This window comes from Seriola dumerili, unplaced genomic scaffold (genome assembly GCF_002260705.1).
Source record: "Seriola dumerili isolate Sdu_G_001 unplaced genomic scaffold, Sdu_1.0 BDQW01000242.1, whole genome shotgun sequence".
Lineage (NCBI taxonomy): Eukaryota > Metazoa > Chordata > Actinopteri > Carangiformes > Carangidae > Seriola > Seriola dumerili.
The window spans coordinates 169,708-186,656 of NW_019174497.1; the positions used below are offsets into that span (position 1 = coordinate 169,708).

A 16,949-nucleotide genomic window follows, 5' to 3' on the forward strand; every position below is an offset into this window, starting at 1 on the left:
GAGCACACTTGAACTTGAAAGTTGCTTGTTTGTTTTAGATTTCTGTGGCTATTTCTTTCATATATAAGAGAAAATAATTGGCTCCATGCACAGGAGCGAGCAGTGACAATGACGGTGTAAATGAGTTTGCAATGATCTTTCAGTGAGGAGGACAACAGAAAACAAGTCATGCAGGAGGTTAAATATGGACATTTAAGTGAGGCAAAGACGAAACCTGCAGAATATATCAAAGGGCAGAGTCTTGAGGATCGAAGTGTTCTAGTGCATTGCAGCACTGAGTGCAACAAGCATTACTGTGGTTATGTAGAGTGGCACAGTACATGTAGGTGATCTGGCCCACATGCAGTGAGCTAAGCCAAGCAGAAAGGGACCAGTCCTCAGGGGTAGAAGAAATTGCTAATTGGACAGGCGGAACTGGAGCAGTGTCCAGTCAGCAAAGCTGCCACACCGCATCCTTACGCTCTGACTGAGGTGGAGAGGGCAGTGCCTCAGAAGCTCTGGGTGCAAAGCTCATAGCCTAATCGCCACTTCAAAGTGCCCCCCTCCTTGTACAGGAGCCTGGGTTCTGCCCTCTTTATAGCCAGGGTAATCCTCAGATGTCACTCAGGCATCTTTACAGTCTGCCCCCCCCCTCTGAGGCAGAATCTGTGTGCAACAGCAAAATGTTACTTACTTCCAGTTAAATTGCAATACTGAGTATTTCAAATTGCTTCAATCTACCTTCTGGCTCAATTCTGCGCTGCAGTTTATTGCTTTTGTTTTAGAGTTATTTCTCAAGACAAAAGACTGAGTGGTAGTAAACAGCACATGCATATGAGGCCCTTCAAAACTAAATATTTCTCCTCAGCCGCACAAAATAATTTGTGTGGAAAGAGCGTAAAATTGATTCAAGAGAGGAGATGTGGATAAAATGAGTATTTACTATGGTTCCAGGTAAATAATGTCATTGTCAAATAAACTGATGAGGTGACATTTCACACAGTGAGCTCTGAGGTGGTTTCTACCACTGCTGTGGCATGCTCAAAGGATGACCTGTTGTTTTGGCATGCTTTAGCCCTTTCAGTGCTGTTGTAAAGCCAGTCAGCTTGGCCAAGGTTCAGGTATTTGCTTGAGACAGAACATCATTTCAAGTAGGATGCAGGATAGATGATTGACAGTTCCCTCCTTCATGCAGACATCATTTTGAAGCCTTCCTGCAGCTCTTTAAACAAAGGGACCACTTGGTGGGGTGTGCAGCTACGAGCTATAATAAAGCTATATGGGATCACACCAGTCACAACACCCGTCAACATGCTGACATTCTGAGACAACCCATCTCGGCCTTCAATACGATCTGAACTACACACCTGAAAAGTTTCCTGACTGTATCTTGTACGTTTGTGATGCAAAATTTGTCCACCAACAGACAGACATATAAAAACCTGCTGAAGTACCACCTCTGTGCTGGTTCCTGCTGCAGTAAGTGTCTCTAGGACCATGATGACACACACACACACACACACACACACACACAGACTCACAAGGTGAAAACATAACCAGCCACACGTTGCCGCAGCTTGTAATAACAGTTTAGTAAGAGCTGATAGGAAGTTCAGAGAATCCATTACTGTACTTTAGCAAAAAAACATGATCCCATGATCTCATTTGCTTATCGGTTGTGTTCCCAAGTTTTATCTTGTGACAACATACTTATCTTGATTTTACTTATTGTTTGGCAGGGAACTCTCTATTCTTGGTGTTTTATGTTTATGTTATATTAACGTGCACCATAACTGCGAGAAACAATACAGACAACAAAATGTTGACTGTGATGGATTATCTATCTCATGAAAGTTGGCAGCAAGCATCAAAAGTAATTTGATCCATGGAAGGTAAAGGGAACATCCATTCATCCTTGTATAAAAGCCATGGGAAGCTTTGGGAAATGTATGCAGGTTGCAGTAAATGGGGGAAAAACAGGCAAGATTCTGGTATGGTCCTTTAACCACTTGGAAATTCGAGTCCACAGTGGAGCCCCATGTGCTGCAAATCATAGGGATGTGTAGAGCAACCACTGAAATTTTGACAGGTGGAGAGCACCTGTGGTGAGAGTGAGTGTCTCTTGCATCCCCTGTAGGGTAGAGGGATGCTTTGCTGGTTCTCTGTCCCTATATGCTCCCTGTGGCTCAGCTGTGGCACTGCTGTGCTGTCACAGAGGCTGTTTCACAGCGAGAGTAAGAGGACTGCCACCCACGTTCTGTCTGCTCTCAGATGAGGGATAGGATCCATCTCAGCAAAGTGACAAGCCAGGTTGGAGCTGGACCAGCAAAACGTCATGTGACACATGCCTGGTGTCACCTATAATGGCACCATCGTCTTATTAGCACCTCTGACACAGAATGAGTGAATAAATTAAAGAATATAGACACTCAGGGTGTAAGTGAACTGAGACTGTGATAATGCTTTAATATAGTTACAAGGGAACGCAATCAAGTTTGGTATTTTTCTGTTTCTGCCATACAACTGATGTAAATATAGAATAAACTTAAATACAACAGATGAAAGAGATGCTGTTTTGTCCAGCACACTAATATACTTGTGTAAAAAATACTACATTTCCCTAATATATCTTAGATATTCTGTGGCATAGATATTTTTATGTAATTATTTAAGTGTCAACAAATAAATTAATAAACTAATAAATACATAAATTACTTGTCCGACATTTCAGAAATCGTCAGTTTTCCTATCTACTGTATGCCTTTGGTAAATACTCAGGAGTGTCTGTGAAAAACAACCAGCAGCCTGCTCACAGTAAGATGCTCAATGAACAGCTTAGCTTCTGTGTTGTAAGTAGGACTGTATAATTCTGTCAAAATGACATACTGCAATACAAATAATAAATGTGTGATTACTGAATATTTTCCCTTTCAAGATAGTTAAAGAGGCATTAGCTCAGTCTGAATTTGTACAGTTTCTTTTTTTTTCTTAATTTTCTTACAGCCTGATCCATTCATTCAGTTTCCTGTTGGAAACTGTATATTAGATTATTTTTTCAATTGTGAAGGTCTGGTTTCCAGAAACTGAAATCATCAAAATGATTTTGAACTAACTTTCTTCAATGTCGTGATCTCAGTGGGATGTAAATGAATGTTATCTTTTTTTTAATTCTGAGCGATAAAGATAATGTTTTAGTTGGATGTATTTGTCTCGATGCCTTTGATAAGGACTTTATACAGTATGCATGGTCTTCATCTATCACATAATCTATCAGTGTCTCTTCCACAATTTTCTCCCCCAGCACTGCCTCAGAAAGACTGAATTAACTGGTCAGATTGAAATGGATGACTTTCATATATGCCACAAGAAGGACTCAATACATTTACCAAGGACACTCTCCCCTGCCTTCTAACAGGCCAACTTGTTTTCCGATTTGTAAGTGCCCCTGCCTCGTATCAAAGCCACATTAATAATGGATCAGAGTCATATATCACAGGATGATTCCAAAACACTACTTTAAAAGAGGCTAACTCATCTGCCTGCTTGGATATTATTCTAGTGGTGCACAGTAACCTGTGCAGTTTACTAGCTAATTTCATATCTAGGTAACTGAACTGTTCCAGATCTGTCATGATGGAAGGGAAATATTAAGTATGATACTTGATTAATTTCCTCCTACAGTTGTACCTCTTGGCTCTATGTTCCTCGTGACAGAGTGACCCCCACACCCTCCCATATTTCACCTCCCTGAGTGTCATACTGGGACAAATGGCTGTTATAAATTCCAGAAACCTGATCAAGCTGAACGAGCTTCTTCTGTTTAGTGGCCCCACAGCTTTAGGATCTTCTAGCTGCTTCACACAGTTATAAACAACCTATTACTCACCCGCCCCACTGATGCCCTTGACTTTATTGACTTAAGTCCACGTAGTGGCTGTTGATACTCTGGAGGTAGACTAGTGTCCATCTCAGTAATGAGCTTGTGAGCTGTAAACTAAATCAGCCATGACTAACATTATTCCAGGTTCAGGGGCATTAAATTGCCTATATATAGCCTTCTTTATTTGCTGTAAGCAGGGTTAGGGCTTGCAATAAAACAGCGCCTCACTGAATTGTTTTACAAAACTTCTTCTCCCCACCTTTTCAGTGGGGAGTGTTCTTTTATGTTCATGTTCATATTTTGCCCAGCCGGTTTCCTGTTCTCATACTGTACAGAATTCCTCTCAGAATTAATAGTAACTTTTAAAACAGTGAGTTCTTGAACTCAGACAAAGGCAAAAGCGATCGGCAGTTTTGACATCTATTGCTGACAGATTTTAACAGCTGTATCTAGAGGCATTAAGCTAACATTAGCTCCAGGAGTTGGATGAAAACACTGTCTCCAGCTGACTTTTTAATGTTTCATTCTAAAATCTTTGAAAATCAATCAATGATCAACGTGGAAGAAAAAGGAATAAAGAAAGCCTCGTTCTTGTATTGCAGTGTAGAGCTAGTTAATCCTATAGTATTACATGTAGAGTTTTAAAAAATGTAAGATATCAGACTTTTATTTCACTCTCCAATAATCCTGTTTATTCTTGTGTTAATCTTCAAACAGTATCTTTCCATATTTTTAATGTTACAAGAGAAAATAATAGTAATAAAAGCTGCTAACGTTACCTTAACTGTGATAGCTTCTGGGACTGGCTTCAGCACAATGGGTGAATACTACACAATAGACATCCTGTCATCACACACCACAAAAAAGTTAGTTCATGATTTGCTCCTCTGCCATGGAAATAACACCTGGTTACTACTGTAGCTACTGCAGTTTGCATTTTTGGTTTTGGAAGGGCTAAAAAAAGGCACCGCCCCGTAAACTTGTTAAACATGCAAATCACTTTAATATGTGGAGAAATCCAAAGCTTGACAGATCTGCCCTGCCTACTTACTGTACGGTTGCACAGGTCACATTTCTTCCACTTTCTCTCTTTTTCCAACTGTCATCTCCATCGAGGCCTGAAATGTCAATAGTCTTGTGTGTAGCCAAACATTTTGTCCGTCAAACTTTCCTACACCCCCTCAGCATTCACCTTCTGTAACCTTCTTCTCCTCTACACTTCACTTTAACTTCTTATTCATTGCCATATCCTCTTTACCATCTGCGTTGAAAGTTATGTTTTAGTTACTGCCTTTCTAAAAATGGGTAGATGCACATGTGCACATGTGCCCATGTTCCTGAACACATACACACACACACACACACACACACACGCATATTCTTCCACTTGACACAGCTTAAGCACAGTGACATGAGTGGGAACACATGCGCTTTCGGGATGTGAGGAAACCAAGAAAGTGGAGAGAGAACAGTGCAGGAAAAGCAGAGTGGGAGTGAGGGAAGAGGGACTCAACTGTAATGCCATTGAGGAGCAATTTGTGAAGCTTGTGCATATGCATACAGGCCTACAGTCCCCATCTGCCCACATCATCAGCTCGCTGCTGGTGACATCAACCAAGACAAAGAGGTCTCGGATGCTCCAGATGTATTATGTGGGTGGCATTATAAAATCTAATCCAAGTCAAAGTCAATTGTATTTGCCTAAGGATACAGGGCAGAGTTGCATTCATGGTATGTGTGTTTGTGTTTGTGTTTGTGTCTGTGTGTGTATGTATGTGTGTGTGTGTGTGTGTGTACACTTTTGTATCTATGTCCAATTTCTACCACCCCTACTCACATAAAAAATATTAGCCTAAATATTCTCACTCCTTCAAAAATGAAAAAACAATTATTGAGGGTGTAATTAAAGTATTGGCAGGACAAGTGCAACTTTAATTGAATGACAGCTAAATGACAGTCAAGTGACAGTGAAGCAGCCTAGTCGCAGCATCTCTGTTCCGGTTTATGTAAAATCTCATCAAACACCACGCAACTACACAATGGGCTTAGCTTAAGACGTTTATACAATTATTCATGACCGAAACAGACACACATCTATGGAGCAAAGTTCATGTGAAAAAGCCAAACAGACATTTGTCAGAAATTAATTAATTTAGATTCATGACTACCTGGAGGCCTCTACCTTTGCCTTCTTCATTAAATGAAAGACTTCCTGTAAAAAGCACTTTATTACCTGTCTGGACAGACCAGGCAGTAAAAACCCAGGGCACTGCAAACCCTCTAGCCTCTAGCTAGAGGTTAGAGCATTGACTCTGCCACAACCCAGCCAAAGTCCTCTCCCTTTAGACTCCATAAAAAAGCCACTAAAAGATAGAACTCACGTGACCTGATGGTAGCTGTGTGTGCCTGTCTCTGCATCTGTATGTCTGCCTATGAATGTCTTTGTCTTTCTGCAAGTGACACAACACTTTCCCCACTGACTAACTTGTGCCCTCGGCTGGTGTGATGACTGATTACTCGCCTGTGACCACAACCTTTTCACCAGTGGTGTTAGGAGGGCTGATGAGGGGAGGATGTACAAGTGTACGACAGCTAAGTGAGGGACAGCAAAAGGTTACTTTGGAAGAAGTAATGGGTCTGATGTTGCCTTTGTATGTGCAACAGGCTGCCCAACTGTAATTTACACTGTCATGGGAGAGCAGACGGAGAACAGAATAACTCTGCCACAGAGTGCATTATATTTGTTCAGTGACTTCTGCTCTCATCGGGGGGAACGGAGAATCCCATCTCTCCAGTGACCACCTCTCTCCCCAGGTGACCTTTCTCGTCAGCGGCTGTGCATTAACGGTAAAGCTGGACTATGATCGAAATGATCCTGTCCTCTTCACTGCTGTGGACTGAGCACAGGCCCCTGGGACAACACTACATCGGCTCTGGGTCTGGAAGAGATTTAAATACCCCTCTGCTTTTAGACTCCAGCTGGACAGACACCACAGAAAATAACCCTCATTAGCATCAGCCAATGTCAATGGAAGGACAAATTAAAGTAATGAAATACATCCTATAACATCTACTATATGGTTTCATGTATTTTCTTCCTCTGACTCAAAAGTGGGTTTCTTCCAAAGAACACATTTAATAATTAATGATAAAATTTAGTGTGCGTCATGTTCCCCAGAATGAAGTTTCACTTTTTGCTGACAGCTCTATATAAATATAATTTGCTCTTCATAAGCACATGGTCATCTTGGATGGGCCTTCAGCACTGCTGTCTGTTGCTTGACTGCCCATTGATGTGTTTGCTTGTAGAACTGTCAACAATTTACAGCTGGGTAGTACCCAGCAGACTGAGACTTATTGACGATGCCATGCAGCTGCTCACTCGCAGCAGGATACAGTGAAGGGCTCATGGGAAATATAGTTTTCCACAACCACTACCAGTCCTCGTGGCCTTCACTTCTGCTGGGACCAGCCTGTAATTTTCCTTCAACATTAACTCAATTACATAGCACCTGAGGACATTTTAGCCTTGCTCCGTACTGTAATAGCTTGTCTTAATTCTTACTCACAAGTATATAAATAGCAACAGTATGTTGTGATGTGAGCTTGACACTCACACGAAGGGGCTGTGGCTGCAGTCAATATCACTTCGGAGTTCGGGAGTGGCCATAATACCTGCAGTAGCATGCAGGATGTCACTGTTTGTCACATCAACCAATACGATGAAGTATCCCATCTGGATGGTTTAGCAGCAAAGAATAAAAGGCAGGCTTGGCTGCTCTCATTAAGCAGAGTGACACACACACACAGAGCTCTCACACATACTTGACATTATCACCCTAACATCATGACAAGGATGTCATTTGGCTAACTATTGCAGGCGTTGCTGAGGGGGGAAATAATGGAGGGAGTGCGAGTTCAGGCTGGAGAGGAATTAAGAGCAAAAGAGAAGAGATTTAAGTTATTATGTGAAATCACCTTTGATTTCTCTTTGGCAGGGTAATAATGAGCAACACGGTGTTTCTACTACAAATATGTGATTAAATGTAGAAAGCCGTGGTGTATTGTTTTCCATCACTTTCTCAATTTACTCTGTGCCCTCTTGAGAGAGCTTAGACTACTGTATGCACTGGGTGTTGCCTGACCTGGCCACCATCAAACTAAGATGTCACAAATAATCTAACTGGCATTATGAGCATTATTTATAGTGACTGGAATGAAAAACAAAGAGGCAGAACTAACCTGATCCGTGGTTGATTTATTAACTCTTCAAGTGAGCTGTAACTCTCGTCATGTGTAATGGGCTAGATGGATTAGGCGAAGAATAATGGATGCTGTTGAGGCAGCCTCTCAGCCTCGTGTCTCTATGAGGTCTGTTAAATTACTAAAAGGACAAACAAGGCGGTTGTGTGATTTGTATGCAACCTGACCTTTAAGCCAATCGAGGGGCTCTTGAGAATGCGAAGCTATCCAGGAACAGTCTCCAGACAGAGGATCCTGTTAGATCACTATCCCATTAAGATTTGGTTGTATTGTATTGAACAGATCATGTTTCCTTCCTCTTCTTAAAAATGAACTCACTTTGGCTCTGATCAGTTAAGCAAAGTTTGGTTAGGTCTGGGTTCAGTTTGGTGAAGAGAGCTCAGATGGCTTTTTTAGCCATACTAGAGCCATGTCAGTCAGTCAGTCCCTCACTCTGCATCAGACTGATGTCTCTCAACAACTATTGAGTGGATTGCTGTGAAATCTGGTAAACATCTTCACCCTCAGGATGAATTGTAATAACTTTGGTGACCCCTTAACTTTAAACTTGCGTCATGATCAGTAGAAAAGTTGGATTTTTGGTTTATCACCAAACCTGCAAAAATAATGACAGTTCTGTCTCTTCTTGTAGCTATTTAGAAAATGTTAGCATGCTAACATGCTTAACTATAGGCACACATGGTAAACACACCAGCTACAAATCAGCGTGTTAGCATTTTCACTTTGGGCATGTTAGCTTACTGACTTGTGCCTATGTATGCAGTCTCACAGAGCTGCTAAAGTGGCTGTAGAGTCTTGTTAAAAATATGTTCAAAACATTATATCACAGGAACTGTTGCATAAAAAAACTGTGGGAAATCATAGCATGCAATTAAGTCAGTAAAGTAAAATAAATATTGGATCGAGCACCTAAGTGCTTTGTGGACATTTTGTGATTAAACACACCACTTTTATTTGAAAATCAGTGGCTATTCTCAAGTTAATGGAATGGTTATATACTACACCTTGACTGTTATCTAATGGCAATGTGAGAAGTGGTTAGCACTATACTATTTCAAAACGCTAATTGATGCACAGATGAAATGTAGGGTTGGAGGGGGGGGTATTGTGGGTATGTCTTCATGCCTATTTGTGAAATTGTTAGAAGTGGCTCTGCTGTGCTTATAGCCTGTGGATGCAGGGTGATTCACCAGACTGTTCTGCAGGATTCCTGTGTGGGCTGACAGTCGTGGATAACGGGACCTAAGACTAGGGAGAATGAGGAAGAGGAAGAGGAACGGGGGAGAGAATGGCACACAGCGTACAAAAGATTTGTGCATCCTGTCCGAACCCTCGTACCCTTGTCTTCAATGACTGGTGAAATGACAAGTGCCACTTCCACAGCTTTCCTGGGTGATGTATGGTTGAGTGGTCATAAACAGATGAAGTATTAATATGTATGGGGAGGGGTCTGAAGTGTCACTCCGGCCTGCATCTGCACTGGAGAGATTGTGCAAACCTTTGCTCAAACAGCAGCAACCAAAATAAGATTTGTTCAGAGCAAGTACAAAAATCAAACGCAGAGGACTGCCAGCATGCCCTACCTCCAGGCTGTTCTAGGTGGGGGGCAGGCGAGCTGGAGGCTGGGGAGGAGAAGAGGAGAGGAGAGGAGAGGAGAGGAGAGGAGAGGAGAGGAGAGAAGACCGTGCGTGTGGCTGGCTGTGGCGGTGCAGCCTGGCTGGAGGAGGACAGTGAGTGAGCATGGGTACACAGGCCTACAGATGCTCAGGGCTTTTCATTAGCCTGCTTTCCACTGCAAAGCCAAAAAGGACTAGGCGTTACTAGGTAGGTCATTACTCATATCAGTAATTTCTCCCCTAAAACAACTGTGAATCCTTTGCACTTCCTTAGTGACAGTGATGATGTGATTAGAACAAATTGTGGTTTATTATCATATTCTATCCTTTAGCTTTTCCAGATGGTCAAGGTTCTGACAAATCCTACATATTGTCATAATGCTGTGTTTCCTGCCCTGTTCAGACCAAATGCATCAAAAATGGGTCTAGATTGAGCTGCAAATCACACTTGGCATCAGAATGTGTCTACAAGTGACTATTGCTTCCTGGCTCACATTTGATTTTGTCTGTAGGGACACTGCAACCACTGCTCAACAGAGAAACACATTTGTGCTTAGCCACGGCGCTACTGTAGGGACAAGAACTGCTGACCGGCAACTCTGCTCACGAATCCGCTTCAAAACACTGCCCATGCTGTTTGCCACAAACAAACAACTCGCTGTGCTATATGCATGTTGTACAAAGTTGACGTTGACCCCGCGGCCCTTCCATGCAGTCAGGGAGGCGCTTGCTTTCACACTACATTGAATATGCAGTCACATGCATCACTGACCACCGCTGAATGCTGTTTGAGCGATTCAATCCCAGGAAATCCTCAAAGCTTTTTGGGTGCAGCCACACCTGTACCGAGAGCTGTTCAGTGGTGATCAGATCACCCAAGGTGCATTTTGGTACTAAATGCAAACAGATTAAATCAGACTGCAAAGCAACATTCAACAGGTGAAGCATTAGGTGCACAAGATAGGACTGATACTACAACTTAACCTCCAACAGCAATGCCTCAAACCACCGAAACAGCACGGTAAGATGGCTGCATGCAATGGAGGTTCCTTCCCCATCACTGCACGCAGTAATAACCTCAGGTCAGCACTATAAAGATGGTCACACGCTCCAATATAACCACTCAGATATATTAAAACTGGTAAGAGGTCTTTTGCCATTGTGCTCTTTCCACCTCAAAGATGAAGTATTTTTAAGAGTAACTGCTGCTCTACTAATATATTACCACATAATGTGATATCTGAAAGTCAGACTAAATACCACTTTATGGAGCTATATATTTACAAGTAAATGGAAATGCAAGAAATTCTCATGAACAGTGATATATTTCCATGAGATTATGATTTTAAGATCAGGGTAAAAGCTTCAACCTTCATTACGTTCTCTCTGTGGCTTCTCCTGCCCTTCCTCCTTCCATTCATTTCTCAAATTTTTTCTTCTTCACTCCTCTATCTAAACCTCCCAGACTTCAAATACCTGGGCTTGTGATCTCTAGGTAGTTAGTACTCTACCGGGAGGTATTTTATGGTCCACGTCCAGGCTGTCAAATCTGTCTGGAACACATTACACAAAGTGCTGCTACAACATTGGGTAATAAACAGGTGGAGACAGGGGGAGAACGTGCTGTGTTTGGAAGTAGAAGAAGATGAAAATGGAGCAGCTAAAAGGACACAAGAACCATTTTCACTGAACTTCCCTGAGCGATTCCCAGCTCACACCACACACGTCCTCTCCCGACCACCCTCTGCTCCTCTGCTATTCTAATTCTGTCCCAGCCCTACAAGTTTGAAAATTTTAAAGGTAATCTGAAGTAATACTGACCAGTGGTTTATGAGATGCAAATGTGACACAGAATTAAATATTTAATACAAATAGCCTATTACATCATATTAATATTTCAGAGGAGCAAAGAAGAGGGTGAATGTGGCAGAGGGATTTGGACTGAAACAGACATTTGTGCGAAATCTGTCTGCAGAGAATTATAATATTCCCACTGTTATTGGACCAGGGCTCATCATTTTCTTACACCTAAGCTACCAAAATGTAACAAAACACAGGGGACAGATAGTAAATACCATGCATACATTAGTCATCCCGCTGTGTTGACAATATAGGTAAAAATTTATAAACTGAAGGATGGCAGATCCATGTACAGGCTCTGCCATATAACCTTGGGCGATTCATGTTTTATACATGACCCTTTTCTTAGTATGTCTCATGTCAATAGAGCCTGCGTGAACAGTTCTTAATGAGGTTTGTCAGGCGCTTAAAGAAGGAGGAAGACTGTCGGAAGAAGCTGGGAGCCACATGTCTGTCAATCTTGAGCCATGTCTGATGTGCAGTCATTGTGTGTTTGCCTCAGAGTCAGAGCCTGTCCAGTGGGGGATCTCAGAGTGCGGCGATCATCAAATATTAACTGTAATCTTTAAGCGATGTCACTTCTAAAACAATCCTAATTATGAACATTCTCCCTATCCGATGTTGGTTTCTCACAGCTGCTTTCTTGCACCCATTTTAGCTCCTCCAGCTACATCCAGCTTAAAGCCTCTTCTTCCCTATTTCTGGCTTTTGCTCGTTTCTCCCACTTTGTCCTCACCTCCTCCCTCTGTTGCTCTGTAATTAAGCAGTGTGTTTTAGAGGGCAATGGATTCAGAAACAAGGGAGGAACACATATACCCCAGGGAAAGATGGTGTGAGAGGCAGATAGTGTGACGTCCTATGCATGCGTCTACGATAGCTCAATTAACAAGTGAAGACCTCCATCATCTCATTAAGACTGTACTGACCATCACTGGTGGGAAAACAATTCACTGTCCTGATCAAGTGGATAATCACATATAAGATAACATAATTTAGCACAATCAGTCTCATATAACAGCTCACAAACATTACTACCCAGTAAGGAATATCACCACAGGCAGGATGCACTGTGGAGTCAGCATGCTGCATGGCAATTATCATATAGTGTTTTTTGTCATTCAGGCGTCTTGTTTTGATTATGTAATCAACATGCTTATTTTGGTGGTGAGTGAGCTGAGCTGAATCACAGTGCATTCTGGGAGCTTTGTGTTTGACCTGCGTGTTTGTCTTTCCAGGCTATGCAGCAGGATCCTGCCTGTTCCTAAATATCCCGAGTGCATGGAACACGCCACGGGACTGGAAAGTCAAGATTTCTCTGTTTACTTGTGCAAATGCATGTCTGGGGGTATTTGAGCGTGTGCCAACTCTGTCGGCAAATAGACTCCAAGAGTGAGTGACCAATTGAAATATCACCCAATGTCAAGACTATTGGAGTGTATAATTCTTCGCCTTTTATGACTCATTAAGGGTATCAGTGGCCCCTCCCAAGCCTGAGAGCCATAATCACTAAGAAGGGTCTCAGGGCAGTTGGCATTAATCAATGAATGTTGCGTACATGAAATATGATCTGTGGATGTAAAAAAAAAGCGCTGCTGTTCATTAGCGTGAGAGTGAAGAGGGGGAGAAAAGGAGTCAGATGTGTGGACCAGTGGCACAAAAGGCACATTTCAGCTTTGTAGCCCAGACCAATCAAAAATGTACTGCTTGGACGAGCCAGCCCAATCTGGTGTGTCTCAGCTCTACTGAGTCTGGAGCTGAGCTCTCTCAGCTCAGTCCCATGCATGCACAATTGCTTGCGTCCAATTCATTGTGCTCTTCTATCTGCACCAATTCACGCCACTGCCAAGGCAACCATAGGATGATAAGCCTGCCACTGCAAAAAAAAAAGTTTGATGACTGGTGGGGAATCAAGAGGGGCAACGAAAACAGTAATCCAGATCGTTTTTGTAGATGGAGTGGGAGGGAAAGAGAACAATAACAAGTGCCTCCCATTTGTTGGTATCAGTAATTTGATCTTTTTGTCCACAGCAGGTGCTCAGTTACACTGTGAATGGGGTCAGCGTTGCTTTTCTTGAGCCAAATATTCACCTGGTGCATCCCAAGCCCCCTACTTCCTCTGAATCCCTCCCACCAGGTTTTCTATTTCCTAATCAGTCATGTGATTCCATATTTGGATTTAGAGATGCAGACCTGTGTATTTCTTTTGTCTGTGTCAGGTTTTCCCACATCATCTGTTCCTCCTGTTTGGGCTCATTACTCCGTTCTGCCTGCTCCTCCTCCTGCTCCTCCTCCTCTCTCCTGTGCTCACTCCATTCTCCATTCTCCACAAGCAGCTCTGGTGGGGCACCACAAGCCTGAAGGATGCCAATTTCAAAATGCCTTATTTGCTCGAATGGCTATATATACACCTAAAGCAGGCGTGAAACAATAACTGTGTAAATGTGTCCACTGAAGTGTTATCTTTTCCAATTTACCAAAATAAAATACAAAAATGATTAGGATGGTGAATGGAGCAAAATTAGGACACACTGAGAGCTGTTGCTGAAAATCTATCTTTCTATTATTGACACTGCAGTTCGAGTGAAAGCGTGCGTGTGAAAACAGTTTGTGTGAACTCTCCCCACACACAGAGACACACACAATCACTCTGTTCAATCCTAGTCATGACCCAGCCTCCCTCTGTTCAGTCCTACAGAACAATAGCTCTCTCTTCTTCATCATCTACACAATCTGTTTATTTTCTAACTAAACCTGTTGTAGCCACAAAGTGAGAACAGCTCCAATGTAAGATAATAGTGCAAGAACACACAGAGCCCTCACTGCCATCTCTGGCATTTTAACCTCACACTGTCACTAGCTACCTTCCTGGATCAAGCACAGGGGAGCAAGACGTGGATGGCTGATCCATCAGGTATTGTAGCTACAGTTATGGAACAGTGGGTGGACTTAATCCAGGGAGAGGGCCTACCTATACGGCTAGCTAGATAAAGCGAATGACGGAAAAATATCCCTTACCCTGCTGGTCACCACTGAAGCAGGGTAATAGGGAGATGAGACGGAGAGAGGAAGGAGGAACGAGGGAGAAACGCTCAGGCAGCCAAGCCGAGGAGATGGCACTCATACAGCCCAATCTGTCAGTCTGACTACCTTGCCAGATACAGGGTGGCTCACACAAAATCACACACTTTTTTGCTAAATACCAGGAGACAGCGCAGCTACACACTCAAATTAATGCTCGACACACACACCAAGTCATGGAACATGCTGTACTAAAGCAAACAGCGTGATAAATCTCCTGTGCAAACACACCCTTTTTAACAAAATAAGAAAATACCTGCACTTTTCAGCTCCTCCACACCGCCAACACTTTCGGTACATGTTCTGAGAAGCTGTTTGGTGACCTTGGATTGACCAAAGTGTGTGGGAGCTCATTTTTGTTCTGTATACCTTTCTATCTTCACCATATTTTTTTTTATGATTAAGACATTTTTTTATTTGAACTATCACTAGGACCATGTGACTGCATGGCTTAGAGCAGTTTCCACTCAGTTTAAGTTCAGGGTAGGGACACTGTGAATGAGTGGTTAAGATGCCATGTAAGACACAGTATACCAGGAGCATCCCTGGTTTGATCCCAGCTGGGGACTTTCGTTGTATCTCCCTCTTCCCTAGTTTCCTCCCTGTCTCTATTGTTTCAGCTGTCTAGAATGATAATAAAAAAAGTTAAGGGTCATCTCTAGCTCACACTGCAGGTCGGCTGTTTCAGATGAGTAAAATTACAGTCTGCAGCTGGGAAAATGCTTTGAACCCATTATTACAGAAGCTATTACTTTTCATCTGCGTAAAATCATGGTGTGGAAAGATTAATTACGCCTTGGAATGGTAATGATGTCTGTCAACAGGATAATTTGCCAAGAATTCGCTGGGAGTCTTCAAACTGAATGCGATTGTGTGACCACTGGAGGTTCAGTGTGAGGATTAGTGGTGATTGCGTTTTTAGAATGACAGATTGGAAAAAGGACATTTTTCTAAAAAGTAAAATAAAATTATACCAGTGGAGCATGAATACATTAAGACAGCGGTAATCTAAAACAATAATAGTACTAGGTGTGAGTGACCTCCGGGGGGGCCACCCATAGGGCAAACTCTTGACCTCCCGCAAACAAAGTCATCTCATGTTATCACGACTCCACACACCATTGCTCCAGAGAGATAATGTCACAGAGCGCCCGAGCCACCTCAGATCTTTCACATCAGCACCCTGGTGCTCCAAAACACTATGGCAACTGCTCACACTCGTAATCTCTCCTGGGTGTGAGATGCAAACAGGGCTAATATGTTTGAGGAGACAGCAGTGATCACATTTCCAAGTGACTCCCAGCATCCTGCTCGGATAACCGAATAGTGAATGTTCTCTGCAAACCACAATCCCGCTTTCAAAACACTTGATCCTAAGATGACAAGCACCAGGCGATCCATTATGTAATACTCTCCCTTTCTCCACCACTAATCAAAACTAGAGCAAGTTCTTTGGATGGGATTTACGGTGCCTTCCTCGTGCCTCTTTCAGAACACTGAGAAGGGTGTTGTTATATACCTGCAGAGCTATTGCTTTTCATTTTCAAAGCACGTGGTCTTAACAAACTGCATCGTGGCACCTACTGACAGTAGGAGCTGCAACAAAACAGCAGAGGTCATCGAGTGGTGAGGGGGGAAAAAAGCAACAGGGAGAATCAGAGAAGGAGACTACAAAGGGAATATGGATCAACATGACAAGACAGGATGGTTATGTAACAGCATACATGGAAACATTCAATACACATGCATCATAAAGCAGGATAACAATGAGAATTACAAATATACCACCACTGCTTCTGAGTTTAGATCAAACATGTTCAAAGTTACACATTTATGAAGCCATTCCTGTCACAAACACAGGACTGAAGCATTAGGAGAGTGTTGTGAAGCCATGTTACAACCTCTTTTCATCTCTGGCTTCCTCTATTTCCCTCCTCTGATTTCTTTCTTCATCCCTCCCCCATAAAATCCCCCATCCCAGACTAAACCAATCCGCTGTCACCAACCCTTCATTCTTTACCATGTAGGTCTCCCATCCCCACTGTTTTTCCCTTTACAAACACACACACACACACACACACACACACACATAGACATACATGCAGGGCCTCCTCTCCTCTGTGTGACCTTGACTCGCTAGCACTCCAGGGCTTGTTCTTTGCTTCTCCCTCTCCCTCTCCCTCTCCCTCTCCCTCTGTCTCTGTCTCTCTTGCTCACTCCATCTTTTCACGCTCGCCTCCACTCTATCGTCTGCCTCTCGACCTCTTGCTTTC

The 16,949-nt window shown here is 42.8% G+C and overlaps 1 protein-coding gene across 1 annotated transcript in view; it reads right to left on the reverse strand.

Moving 5' to 3' along the window:
* The window catches only part of LOC111229559 (synaptotagmin-7-like), a 67,466-nt gene that overhangs the window by 43,126 nt on the left and 7,391 nt on the right, over positions 1-16,949 (reverse strand). The window lies entirely within an intron of this gene.